General features: G+C 46.4%; 1 protein-coding gene across 3 annotated transcripts in view; it reads right to left on the bottom strand.

Annotated features, from left to right (window-relative positions):
- The window catches only part of LRFN5 (leucine rich repeat and fibronectin type III domain containing 5), a 1,390,562-nt gene extending 1,376,558 nt beyond the window's left edge, over positions 1-14,004 (bottom strand). Inside the window, exon 1 of one of the 3 annotated variants that reach the window (XM_069637473.1) lies at positions 12,717-14,004. The gene's annotated coding sequence lies outside the window, so the exon portion shown is untranslated. The remainder of the gene's footprint in view (positions 1-12,716) is intronic. The other 2 variants (XM_069637475.1, XM_069637476.1) reach the window with 2 other exon arrangements.
- Between the last annotated feature and the right edge of the window lie 532 nt (positions 14,005-14,536).

The raw sequence follows: 14,536 nt of genomic DNA, 5'->3' as shown, positions 1-14,536 counted from the left end.
AATCTAGCTTGAAAGAGGTCAAGAACATCAGCATGTCGAAGCATGTTGCAAAGCGGGGAGTAACAGCACATTCCAAGAGTTTGCCTGTGGCTGGAAGCAAGACGATCTGACAGAATTCAGCTGAGACAGAGCGGTCCTAAGATAATGCACTTAAAGAGGAAAAAGCATGGGAGACATCAGAAGGGGAGGGATATTTCCCTCTCAAAGTAAGGCAGGGTTTAATATAGTAAGGAGCGCACTAATGCACCAGTGAAGAGTTTGAGAGTCTTCATGGAAATAGGATCGGGTGGGGACACAGATGTGAAATGTCCACAGAAGAGGGTGGAATCGATCATGAGGAGAGGTGGGGTGTGTAGCGAGGAGATCTTTTTAATTTTGTCATTAAATATGTAGGAAGGATCATCGGCAACATTGGGACTGAGAGGGAGAGGTAGTGGGCTTGATTCACAAAGCGAGTTATCAATGAGGAAATAGGCGCTCTGTGAGTCAGGCCCAGTGAGCTATCAGCTGGACAAGTCCTCACGCTCACTGCCATGAAGGGGCCCAGCGAGAAAGAGACCTGCATCATACAAGCCATGACCTATGCCTACATGTTTAGACACAGTGAACTATAATAGAGATTCGGGAATAACATCTGTATCAAATCTGATGATCCAACGCATGTGCCTGAGAGGATGTTTTATAAATGCACAGGAACATGATTTAATACACAGGCCCAGCTTTCCAGTTGAGTAGGTTGTGTACGGAGTGCAGTTGCGTTGTTGTGAGGCATGTGTTGAGTGTTGGAGATCATTGAGGCAGTGCAGAAAGAGTGAGATATCATAAGGATGTTAATTATTCAGGGAGTGAAATGATTCTGGCTATTAGGAGCCATCTGGTTATTTATCGTGGATGGCATCACGTCTTTGGAATGGTAGATTAGACTCGGTGGTGCCACAATGAGCTTCAATTCAAAGGCGGCTGCCTTGGGCACGAGCTCTTGAGCAGGAAGCGAGCGTGCGGCTCGTTGCTGCCACCGTTCTCAATCGCAGCTGCGGGGGAAAGGGGGTGTACAAGAAATCATGCCAGCCTCCACACTCTCTGCCAAGGCAAACGCGGGAGGTAAAGGGCCCTGGTTAACAGAATGCAGGCAGCTGCAATCATGGGGGGGAGGGGGTAAACCAACAAGCATATCAGCAGGCTGGCGTTTTTTATATCACCCGTGAGATATTTCAGTATGTGCATTTTTTTGTTGTGGAGCTCACAAACCACTTCAAACACATTTCCTTTCCCAATGCACGAAGAAGCAGTTCGCATTTCAATTGTTTTACGGCTTAGTGAATACTGGAACAAACACACGTATTTTACGTTTTCATTCTCGACATTTTCCAGCACCATCAAAAACTCAAAACTTTGGGATTGCTAGTTTGTAGCAGGTGAACAAGTGCAGTGAAAAATATCCCAAGCGTCAAAGGGCACCGAATGTTTACACATACAGACGCGTGGGTGCACGCACACATGAGCATAGATATATAGAGGACATGAAGTGGGCCAGGGCCCAGCACCATGGGAGGTTTATAAGCAGGGGTGGACTGGCCTATAGGGAACTCTGGAGATTTCCCAGTAGGCCTCTGCAGCCTGGGCTTCTTTTGTGTGGTATTTCCAAATGTTCCCATAGGAAAAGGGTTGGGCTTGCTGAAAAAGTGCCACATGGGCCCACTTATTTCCAGGATGTTTTTTGGTTCCCAATAATTAGTTGCAGGGCCTCTTTTGGTTCCCAGTCCAAGCCTGTTCATAAATGTTCGCAAAGCACGGCCTTGTCGAGGTTCACAGCTATAGGAGCACCCTCCTGCCCAATTCCTCTTCCGACCATGAGCACATTGACTCCGCCCCTGCGCAGCAGGAATGAACCACGAATGCCCGGAGCCTCTGCTCCAGAAAACGCTGACACATAAATGTATTACCAGCTCATTGCCACGAATCCCTGCCTAGAACTGCCAGAAGGAAACTTGTTTTTGTTTGTTGTTGTCATACAGTATCATGCACTTTCCTAGAACTTTTTCCAAAGTGTTTTCTTTTTTCTTTTATGAGATGACCATGGACCCCACTTTTTCACTTTTTGGGGGGAGGCTGTGCATGGCATGTTTTAGTTGAATCTCATACTCATATGGCTCAGATCGCCGACGCGAGCACCTTTGCGCCCTACACTACCTTGCAGCCATTGGAATTTGCATCGACCCATTTGCTTTGATTTCTTTTTATATATTTGATGACTCTCATTTTAGTAGATTTGCTTGACTGATGAGTGAGTCATTCCCTTTATATTCAGTGCTCTGTCTTTTAATGGGCCTTGCTCCCTTGCATGCCAGTTGATGGCTCCACTGCTTCCATTGGGCTACCCCTTTACGCTTTACTCCACAGGCCATGGTTCCTTTAATGGCCCCTTAGCTACTTCTGACTCTCTGGTCATGCCACACATGTCTAAGGCCCACCCCCAACAGCTGTTTTGCGACACGTAGTGCGCCTCTGACTTCCAGCACTGGATAGAGATACAGGTTTAGATATGTTAGATTACGCATTCATGGCTGCATGTGTCTAAGCATACATCAGCTTCCCAACTGTATTTGTCAATGTTTTATTCTATTGCATGTTATCCGCATCCAGGTATCAGGTAATAATGTCCCCATACATAACGTCCCCATACATAATGTCGCCGGGAAAAGCCACTGACAACCTTATATATGGTGATATTATCTATGGGGCGGGTTGCGGGGATGTCCCCTGATCCCATTGTTAAAAAAATAAATCAGGGGTTGCGTGGGTGTCTCCTGCATGTTCAATGTAATAATGTCTCTGCAAAAAACAGCGACATTTTTGTCAGGGGACATTTTTGCTGGGACATTATTACATGGAACCCTCATCCCTGTTCAATTTTCTACAAAGCGCGAACTAGGCAACTAAACCCCGCCCAGCAGATTCCCGTTCAGATCTGTGCATGCCTCAAAGATGTTAGTTTTTTTTCTTTTTTTTAAACTGCATTTCCGATCCATTTTACCAAACCGCGGGTTTTTCACTGGTCTGTCACACTTTCAAACGAGACAGCTGAATGGATTCACTTGAAACCACTGGGGTTTCAATGGGACAAAACCCTGGAAGTGTCTTTATAAATGCTATTGTTAATCCACTGAGTGGGTACTTAGGAAACAGGTGTGAAAAGTGTTCTACTCCTCCAATAGCTTGGCAGAGCCGTTTATGTATATATTGGTAGAGACGTCTTTATGGGAGGGGAAAAGGGACACTTGCCCCTGGCACCCGCCATGGAGTGAGCTCCACAACGCTATCTAATTTTAAGAAGTCAGTTCACATTGTTTCCCAAACGTAAAAGCACACCTCAGAATATTTGATGGTGTGCTGCTGAGACTCTAAAGACTAAAAAGATGGCCTCTCTGTTGTATACAAGCACATTTTGCTTTGATCAATTCTTACTGCAATGCTTTCTGTGATCACTGTAGTATACAACGTTTCTGTGTTCACTACGGCACAACTATTGTAGCATTCTCACCTTTCTGTGGAATTAAATATGATCATGCGCATTGCCCAAAGTTGAAATGCATATGGACAAATGTAAATGCTGTGATGGATCAGAAGATTGCTCAGTGTGTTAAGCACTCATTGCAGACATCTGTATTCATATGCACGGTTATAAGTACAAAATTACAGCAAGGTCGGCCCAACCATTTCTATGTCTTAAGTTGATAAACCTGCATATACATGTACATTGTTGTGTAGCACAACAGGTATCAGAAATATGCCTGCATCAGGTAGTGGTTGTAATAAAAAAAATATAGCATTAATATGGTGAAGGTCGAGACATTCGTTTGTTCAGTCAGAAACCTCTAATGGGGGACAATAGTGCTAGTCTGAGAGGTGATTAGGTAGCCAAATTCAAGACTGTGGAACCAAAGCATTCATGCTTGTATCCTGGCTTTACCGGCAGACAATACAGTGATCCTGGACTAATCTTATATCACTCACATTACTGTGCTGTATTCTGTGGAAGGTTTTGCCTTCTCGTATGCTGTTGGCATTGTTTATCCCATTCCCTGATCTTTCTTTTTATGTAGGCCATTTGAGCAGAAAGGGTTCTAGTCAGAAGAGAGAGGACCAGCTGCCACAGGCCTCTAGCAGGCATCATTTAAGGTCTTCTCATTTGACACAAAAACAGGTTTTCATTTTGTACAATTCAAAGGTTGTTATGCGTGTTTATACAGAACAATTTCAGCTGTGTTGTGGGTGTATTCAAAGCTTTAACATACGAATTTGAAACCCAGACAAACTCATTTAAGATCACAGCAATTATTATGCTGGTACTTATAGACTTCCCTTGATGATGGAGACAGTGAATCTACAATCATTCCCATTTTTCATATTGGGTTATGTGATGTATGTACTTTACAAATCAGTTCTATACAATTGGATTATTTAATTTCAGGGTAAAAACTGGAAAGGAAAGTGCTAAAGTGCATACACTCTTGAGTGGGCACAAATCCCAGAATCACTGCTCAACCAATGTGTGATCCTGGAAATCGCAAGTAATCTTTTATTGCCTAACCTGTCATAATTGCCAGTCCCTAACCCTGTCAAAATTGTCACCCTTCAGAGTGATTTCTTCCTCAATGTATGATCTCCAAAAAAGCCTCACTCATGGGTTCACTTGCTATAGTGTTGCTTTCTCTATAATAATAGTGAGCATTTATCTATAGCACACTACAACCACTTGTTTATGTTCTCTCTAATGGCAACACTACATGAAAACAATGTCCCTGTTGTAATCTGTCTGAATATGGACACCTTCCCAGTAGCTTCCAATCGTCATCCACAATCAATGCTCTGGTATGTGTACCTTTATTTATCCTTTCTTCCAATTGGTCTCCAGTGTCCCTGCTTGAGCATGTTTACATTCAGTGAGGCCGCTGAACTATTCTGGATTATGTGCATCTTTCTCATGCGTACCGGGTCTTGTATTGATGCTATGGCCGGTATACCTTCCTTGTGACTGCTACTGATGCTAGAACACCAGCCAAGGACTGTTAATCTTGGCCTTGAAATGCTACGTGTTCAGCATTCTGATTACAGCAAGAATGAAGAGGCTAGGGGATTGAAAGAAGTTCCAATGCTTATATTGATAATTGCGAGGCAGCATATCAAGATATGTTTTAAATTCGCAACGAGTGGGGCGCAACCAGATATTTTGGATCCAACAATTCCTTTGGATTGGTGGAGGGCGGCCCCAAAGGTGACTATGCCCCGCGCCCCAAAAGAGCTGAACATTGCCCTGTATATTGGCAACTGGGGGAGGCTTGGATCCAAGGCAAAACTTGGTATGCCCAATCAAAGGGTTGAATTTTGGTCCACAAACTTAGACCTATGTTTTGAGGGTCTAAAACACAATTTTTGAGTTCTTGATGCAGCATGATGGCTGGCTGATACTCCTGACCCCTCGGGATGTAGGTGTGGGATACAATGGTGTCTTACAGTCCTGGTTTTCTGTTTTTTTTTTTTTTATTTCAAAACAAAAGCTATTTTAGATAAACACAGATGTATATTACCATATTGGGTCTGCAGTTCTAGTAGGAATTGCACATCTTATGGTCCATAATGCCCCCAGAATTAGTGACTGTACAGTAGATGCAGATAAAGGGATCAGAGACAGGAGCAAGATTGCAGGTGTGGGGCCATAACATGGCCTCCAAGGTTTGTTTCCCACTTTGTTGAACAATGACTTTGATCTTGGGATCCAGCCAGGAGTATAGGATCTGATGACCAAATAAAGGAGAAGAAACTATGAGATTCCGTATAAATTACTATTTGATTTTGAGAATGAGATGTTTGAGGCCAGGGTCTCTTGAATGAGTAATGGATATTGAGAATTGCCAACCTCAGGCCAGAGACTCTCCAAAAGAGAGGCACTCAAAAGGATGGGTAAGAGATTCTGATATACAATTATGATATATTTAGAAAGTTAAGTAATTACAAACTTCAGAAATTAGAAAGTGGCTGACTAATGCAACAAAACCCCAGAAATTCTCAAGAACTTCACAACATTAACTTCGTGTCCTCCACTGGGCAACCTATGTTCTCATTCATGATGCCTCATGCAACTGAATGGCAAATACAATTTTGGATGAATCACGTTTAGCATCTCCAGATGCCATCATCAATGACATCACAGATTACATAATGTGGGCATCTAAGATGAGGCTGATTACGTTTTATGTTCAATAAGATGTCACACTGTCACACATGGGATATGTGCTGCAAAGATGGGGCTATAGATGCCAGGTTGTGTAGTTACCTTCATAGCGGTGTGTGTGTGTCTGTGTGTGTGTGTGAGAGAGAGAGAGATAAAGAGAGAGAGAGAGAGAGAGAGAGAGAGAGAGAGAGAGAGAAAGAGAGAGAGAGAGAGAGAGAGAGAGAGGGGACTGGGCAAGGGACCAGGGTATGAAATATGCCAGGAAAAGACAGAGATGTGCTACTACAAAGTGTGTCTTGCCCGAACCCCATTCTATGTCAAGAACAAAAAGCTCTCACATTCAAGCAGGCTTCAGAAAACTGTACATTTAGCCTACTAAAATCTCCACACAGAAACAGACCAAGCCTCCCATACTATGCGAAAGCTGTCCAAAAGTGAGTATAGGTCTGGAGATTTACAGACATTTACTGTTAGTGTGAGTATTGAGAGAGAGGAAAAGAGCAGGTTGGGGTGTTTTGATCAAAACGGTTTCATGCTGCATCACTATCACAGACGTATTTCAAATGTAAAAATGTAGTTATTCTGATATTCCCAAAATACTCTTTACGTATATGCAAATCACACGGGTAGGATGAGTTGAAGAGATAGAGTGCAGCTCTACTTCGGCTGCCGCTCCACCCCTCATAAGAGCACACATAACCCTCTCCCCTCCACACAAGGGAAGGGAGCTACAAAATGTTTTCCCATTTCCAGCACTGCCAGAGACTGAGTAGTTAGAAAAGATCACCAATGTCTTGAGGCATTTTATGATAACAACTCACAGTACCAATTTTGCCTTTTGGTGTTGGATCCCATTGACCTGGATTCCATTAAAATCACCTAATATATGTGAGTTAAATATAAAGTGAAAAAAAACTTGGTTTAGACAATTAAAGTGATGAGGTTTAATGCAACAAATCCCCTGCAATTCAACAATTGCATTTCGAGCAAGTCAACCTTTGCTATGTGCCTCCTGTTGTGTTGCATGTGACCACAATCATGTGGCCTTTGGTCATGGCCACTGTACCTGTGGCACCAATAGGTTTGTTTGGGGCCCTTTAGCCGTGGACTTTGAGCATGGCCACTGTAGATGTTGCAACACTAGGTTTCTTTGGGAGCCACTAGCCATGACCTTGGCACAGAGACCCATTACCCCCTGCTTAGGAAATTTGATCACTGTAGGTGTAAAATTACTTTTTTCCCATTGCTCCGTATTCCCTAGTGATTCCCCCAATATTACACTGATAATGGCAGCAAGCTACACATACAGTTGCATTGAACTACCCATGCCTGTGGGATTCTGTCGTTATTCCCCTGATAACACTCAAAAATCCAAAACTCTTCCTGTCCTCAGAGGCACTCACCAAATGCTCCCCTTCTCTTTCCATCGTCCCCCACTCCCCTGAATTGTTTTTTTTCCTTCCTGGCCCTCTACTGGTCATTACCTCCTATCACTATTTGGTTTGTGTGATACATTTTCCTCTCCGAAGTGAACTTGATTGAAAGCCTTTGGCCATGGCCACTGCACATCTTGTACCAATAGTTTTCTTTTGGGCCCACTAGCCATCGCCTTGACCCATGGCCAGTGGCAACGGCTGAACAAGTTACATAGTTTCTTGAGGTCTCACTAGCTATGGCCTTTGGCCATATTCTCTGTGATTTTTGCACCAATATCTTTCTTTTGGGTCCACAAACCATTGCCACTGGTCATGTCAATCATCAATTTGCTACCAAACACTCATTGCGCCCTGCCCAGTAGATGTAGGGACTGCAGATGTGAAACTTTTTTTTTGTTATCTCCTTATTCCCACAATAATTTCACAGTAATAATTTCCTATAATAGAAATTCCAGTTGTAGAGTAGTGGTTCACCGATTCCTGCGATAATGGGAAAAATTGCTCTGAATCAAAAAATCTTCCACGTCTCGCAGGCACTCAACATGTGTCTCCGATCTTTTCTTCACGTCCCTTTACTCCACTCAATTGTTTTGTCCCTCCTTAATCCCATTACCCCATCACTCATCAATTTTTGTGACACACATTATTTTCAGAGCACAACTTGCGGCGTTGCTGCTTTAATCTCATCACATTCCTGCAGTCTTCCCCTGATAAACTGAAAATGTTCTACCCATAACTGGCTCCCCAACCCACTCCTAAATCCCTAACTTCACATGGTGTGTTCTTTCCCACTCCCGACATCTAGCATGATGTGATTGCAATTGCTATTCATATTTATTTAGCACCTAGAGCCAGGCCTTCTTAGTGCTGTGGTTCAAAACAATCAGTGTTACCATAGGAGTGACTACATAAACAGAAGACTTTTGAGTCTCTTTCTGAAGTTGAGAATGTTATTAGACTCTGTAAGGTCATTAGGGAGTTAATTCCAAAGTGCGATGGCATCATTTTTGCTCCTCAAAATACTGGTTTGAGTTATTTTATTTGCTGCTTCTCCCAGTAATATCGTGGGAATCACTTGCACGTAGCAACAAAAAAATGATTATTGTGGATTTTCATTTCTGAAAAGGCTCTTCTCGGCGCTGCTTTAAAGCACCAAGGCCTTAAGGAACAGGAGGCTCCCCCAAGTCTCTGTTGAATATTTTAAAAACTACTGGGTGGATTTACCCCCAAACCAGTCAAGGAAATTAAGTCAACCGTTTATCCCCAGATTGTTTCTTTTTTAGTCCAAATCTGCCAAGCGGTTTTCACATTAAGACTGTCCAAAATTGCACCTTTTTTCTATGGGAAAATGAATGTAAGTAGCTTTGGGGAAGGAAGGGCTTAAGAATATTTTTTTTTGGAACATTTCATCCAAATCTGCCCAGAAATCACAAGTTATTAGCCTCGCTCTTCCTCTCTTCTGTAAAAAGCACAGAGGCTGATACAAATGTTGTAAGAAGCAGGAGGCACCCCCTTCTCTGTAGAATATTATAAACACTACTGAATGGATCCACCGAAAACCAGTCAAGGAAATTACATGAAGGCTTTGTGCTCAAGTTGTTTGTTATTTGTTCCAAATCTTCCATGTATTTTGTGCCAAAGCTGTTCAAAAACTGCACTTTTCTCTATGGAAAAAGAATCGACTGAAAACTGTGAAAAAATGGTGTTTTGTTTTCTTAATGGCTTTTATTTTTAACGTATTGTCCCCAAAATGTGAAGTTTTGGGGTGCCCTTGACAAACATTTTGTGTTGTAAATGTCCTCCAAATCAATCCAGCACTTCAAACGTTATTAGCAATAGAATTTTGGGGGAAAATGGCTGATTTTTCATTTCTGAAAAGCCTCTCAGACGCTCTGCTGCAAAGCACCATGGGAGAGAGAGCTATTTTTTGGGAGAACGGGGAACCCACTTCCTAGTCAAATATTTTTTTAACTACTGTACTGAATAACACCAGGCCCCTCATGGAAATTGAATCAAAGCTTTGTGCCAAGTTGTTTCTTATTTGGTTCAATTCCTTCCAGTGGTTTTTGCCCCGCGCTGCACAGACATTTTTGATTGGAAAATAAATTGCAGTAAGCTAAAAACAGTGTTTGTTTTTTTTACTTTCTTAATAACTTTTTTCATTTTTTAACAAATCTTTCCCAAATATTCCAGTCGGAGGGGAGGGAAGGGTGGGGGCATGACAAACAGTTTATTTGCAAATGATCAGCCAAATCCTGCATGCAGGTCAAAGGTTATAGGCAATAGTGATTTTCTATAGATCATGCTACTGACGGCCTCACTAAAACGTAGTCGCATTACACAGTCCCATTCAGGCATGACTCTAACTCATGCGCTTGCGAGGGTTCTTTGCTTCCCCAAAGAATGGAGAACGAGTTGGCCAAAATATTTTCTCAAAAATGTGAACCTGAGCAAAAAAAATAAAAGGAGCAAACATTCAAATTAAAAAAGTAAACTATTTGTTCTCTGTTATTCTGCATCTTTAGATCTGTTACTGAGGGGGCAATTATTGGAGACCAGCAAATTATAAAACATTGGGCTCTTTCTATCACTGATTTCAGGCTGCTAAATCTGTTTGAAAGAGGTTGTCGGCTCGTGCAATAGGTAAGTTAAAACCACCAATTGGCTGCTCATTCTACTCTGAGGAAAAGTTCGGGGTTTGTGGCTACGGCTGCGCTCCCAGGAGAGCACCGCGTCGCTGCTGTCCAGCAGTGCTGGATGCACCGCGGGTTGGCAGCTGTGGCGTTCCACATTCAGACACTCCTTATGACTACAGGAATGCTCCCTCTTCGAGCCATAGAGGGGGTGTGGGGGTAGTGTGACCCGATGTGAAATACAGCCCTGGCAATTCAATAGTTTTGCCATCTTGCACCTTGGCCTGAATAACAATCCCCCCAAAAAGTCCTCCAGCGCAGGACCATCTGAGAGAGCGGTTGGTAATCGGTGTTTTGTTTTATTCAGAAAATAACCGTATGGCATAGCAACAGCCAGGAAGCCATTTGATTGGACCCCAGTGTCCCACTTTTTAGTTTTGAGTCATTGGAAAGCAGCTCGATGTGGTCTGCTGTGACACATAGTACGAAGGGGGATTGGACAGCAATTGGAAACCGAGGAAGGCTTCAAGTTCATGCCCCCCTGCCCTATCCATCCCCAACTGCGTCGGTGCTCACTCAGAAACAAAATGCACTCTGCTTATGAGAACATGGTGTCTCCTCTCTGGCACACGGCGGCGCCCCAAATCACATTCGTATGTGTCCACCTGATGTATGCGTGCGTGTGTGGAGGGGTGCGTGTGTTCCTGGGCGACTGTCATCAGTGTGTTGACGATGTCCATCCCCACAGCGATTTCTTGAGCATGTGTTTTGCTTTGCTGCACTAAAATGGATCCAGCGCGGAGATGCGCGTATGAAACCTGGGCACTAGTCTCCGTCCTTGCCTAGGGAAGTGGACGCCCCGCCCTACTGCTTATTGCGGAGGGAAACAAATGTCTTCTTTGTCTGTGGTATGCTGATGCTTTCACTCAAGCACGGGGTACCAAAAATGGCGGGAGTGTCCGTATTCGTTCATGGCACGCACTGAAGGAAGAGGCACGCGAAACCTGCCCTGTAATATCATTACGATCTATCAAGCTTACTTTTGAAAAAACTGCACTCTGGTGTGGCTTGCAAGGACCCGGGGCACGGGTCGCATTCATTCATTCAACACTGCCGTTTGCCAACTGTAAAGCACTGTAACATACTTTCACATGCTGCTCGGCGCCAACCACCAAGTACGCACTAGACGTGTCCCCATGCCACAGCACGCTGCGTCGCGAGACCTGCACACCGCAGCAGCAGGTGGAGCCATTTTAAGGGACCCGTTGGGGCCGGTGCCGGGCCTGCACAACATGGCAGCCGACACCGCAGCACGGCCTGACCCACAGCGCCCCCAGCTGGCCAGGGCGGAGCTGCGGCTGTGCGCTGTTTTTCATCACTCGAGCAACACATCCTGCAGGCAGAAAATGCCATCACCTGGAGATCTGCGAAAGTGCAGCCTGCCGAGCGGGTCTTTCTGGTGGGAAAGGGCGCGAAGCCCCCGACTAAGCCCATGGGTAGGGGTCAGAGCAGAACAAGGGCAGGGAGGAGAGCGCCAGACCGGCCTGCACGCCTGCAACCACTCCCAGACGCAAGCAGCAGAACCGGCCTGAATTATTCAAATCATCTCCACAAGACATGCAAAATTAATGAGGCGACTTTGGGAGAAGTGCTTTATCGTGTTAACCCCAACCCCAGTGCCTTGGAGGATCTGGGCTTGTGCCCCAGGGGGCATAGAGAAATTACTGCAGAGGAGAGCGACGGGGAGTCATTTCTAGCGCACCGTGCAGTGCCCCCCACCCCTCTTTCTCGCCCCCACCCCTCTCTCTCCCTTCACCGAGACTTACTCGGAAAAATCCGGGACACAGTTACCGTCATGTTACAACATGGACACCCACTGCACACGTACACCACCCACAGAATGCACACGCAGCGTGTCATGCTCTCACGCCGAGGGCATTGCTGTGATGCTTTCCAATATGCAGGCTTCCCTTTTCAAATAGCCACTACTTAAACATCAGAAGGTTTAAATGCTGTCTTCTTTTTTGGTGTTTTCTTGCTGTGCGCAGCTGTGCCCTCGAACAGTGGGTGCCACGCAGCAGCAGAGAGCCCCCTCATCTAAAATGAACTCTCGCTTTCTGCCCCGACCTTCTTTCCCGCTGCATGCAGTATAATACCCCACAGTATCCACCGCTTGCCTCCAAAACACGACTGAGTGAACAAAATGGCCCCACACGTCCCAGTGAAAATTGCTGTCCAGAAACAAATGCTATGCCCTGGACTCGCCGCGCTGGTATCATGCACTGTAAAGCATATTATTCCGGATAGTCTCAAATAAACAACACAAAACACAACAGCAGAAGCCACGAACTGCAATGCAGGCAGGGCAACGCAGCCGCGATGGTTACAAAGGGAGAGTGTGTGTGTTTGTGTTACCTGCTGTATCTGTGGACGAGCTGAGCCTGGTGGCACTTTTTACCTGCAGAAATGGCAGCCCAGATGTGGTTCGGGGTCACTTTGACAGCCTGGTAGGGGGCTCCCGGTGCCGGGTCTGCTCTATGCCAGAGCTCCGCACTGGCGTTCTAGTACACGGACCCCTAGTATTTAATCCGTCCGGCCGTCTCCATTAAGCGGCTGCCGCTCGGAAAGTGGGCAGATGCGGGCGGCTGCAACCAAAGACGGGCTGGGCACTCATCGCCAGGGCAGAGACAGCACCATCTGCTTGGCATCACCTCCCTTCATGTTGCCTGCAGACCGAATCTACTTAGCTCGGCCGCAGCTGACATTATCATCCTCCTTTTCACGTTCCAAAAAATCACGACCCAGTTTAGCGATCCCCTCGACGGTGTCCAACCAGGGCCAACGATCCCAGATCCAAGGAAACTTTGCGGCCAGTTGTCGCACAGGGCGGCCCAGGAAGAGTCTGTTTTTTTGACCTTGCAATGTTCCTGATCCAGGTCAATCCGCGCCCCTCATTCCGTGAAATCTTCCCTGTCGAGCAAAATGAAGCCCTCGGTCAACGGAGCAGCCGCCAAAGCCGACGTGCACGGGGGCTCCTCGGTGTCCACGCACGGTAATCCTTTGGTTACTGGATCTGAAATCCGCCAGTTAGCAGCACAGCCTCTCATCAATGACACAAGCGGTTCTCCCCGCGGAAGATGGAAACTTAGAGCGGCGATGATCCCTCTCCAAGGTGCTGAAGGAAGAGCGGCTCGGCCGGGCTTCCACCATTCATCTCCCTCTATGCAGGCACCTTTCCGCCCCTATTCGCGCGTGTTACTGTAGGGCTCGATTTCGAGGCACGCGAGGAGCGCGTTTAAAGCCCGACTAGCCCGCCTTCCCTGTCCGTCTGTCGACAGCAAGCCATTGCGGTGCATCCAGAGCGCCCCGCCGCCGCCGCCGGAGCAGGTGGGAATCCCTCCGATCAGCCTCTGCACGCTCACGCCGCCTCCACCCTACCTGAAAAAACGCACACGCAGCGGCGAGTCAGGCTCGCATGACGCTCTCGGGCCGAGGGAAGCGGCGTTGGTCTGCACCCCAGCCGTGCCTCCCGGAGCCGAACCCACGCACCAAGGCAGCCTGGCCGGGAGCAGCGCCGCTTCCGCGTAGAAGAGAGCAGCTGCCACCGAGCCCCGTCTCTGCAGTGAGAGCGATCAAGTGGCTGAGATGGGGAAGTCAGATCAAATCGCAGCAGGCAGGACTGCACCGTTGCACCTAGCACTTCCCCCGGTGCAGCCTCCACGCTGAGTTAATCCTGAGAGTGACTGGATGCCACATACGTGCCCCCTGCCCCAGGTTTAAAGCAAAAAAATAATAATAATAATAATGTCTTCTGCGTTTTTCACCTCTTTAGAACCAAACCGGGGTAACAGCCCGGCGATGATATGGGACATGTGTTCCAAAGCCACTGATATTGCATAACCCGGGAAATGCCATATCCAGCATATTCATTGAAGGGGGTGCGTCCGGTGGACCCAAATGTAGTTTTTGTGCCCTTGATCTCACAACGACAAAGCTGCCTCAAAACCAGCACCTCCAAACAAAACAAGGCGGGCTCCCCTGGCGCGAGATTACACGCTGGGAAGGGGTAAGGTCATCTCAAGAATACACTGCGCCCGCTGGAGAGGGGGCCGGGGACACCAGGGGGACGCTGCTCATTCGCACATCAGGTACAGCAGACGGATTCTGGAATGGCGCTGGGGGCGTGGCTGCAGGGGAGATGACTGGAGGGGTGAACGAAGGGAGGCAGGGCAAAC

Source organism: Ambystoma mexicanum, chromosome 14 (genome assembly GCF_040938575.1).
Source record: "Ambystoma mexicanum isolate Mex_15411 chromosome 14, UKY_AmexF1_1, whole genome shotgun sequence".
NCBI lineage: Eukaryota > Metazoa > Chordata > Amphibia > Caudata > Ambystomatidae > Ambystoma > Ambystoma mexicanum.
This window is presented reverse-complemented; position numbering and strand designations above follow the sequence as displayed.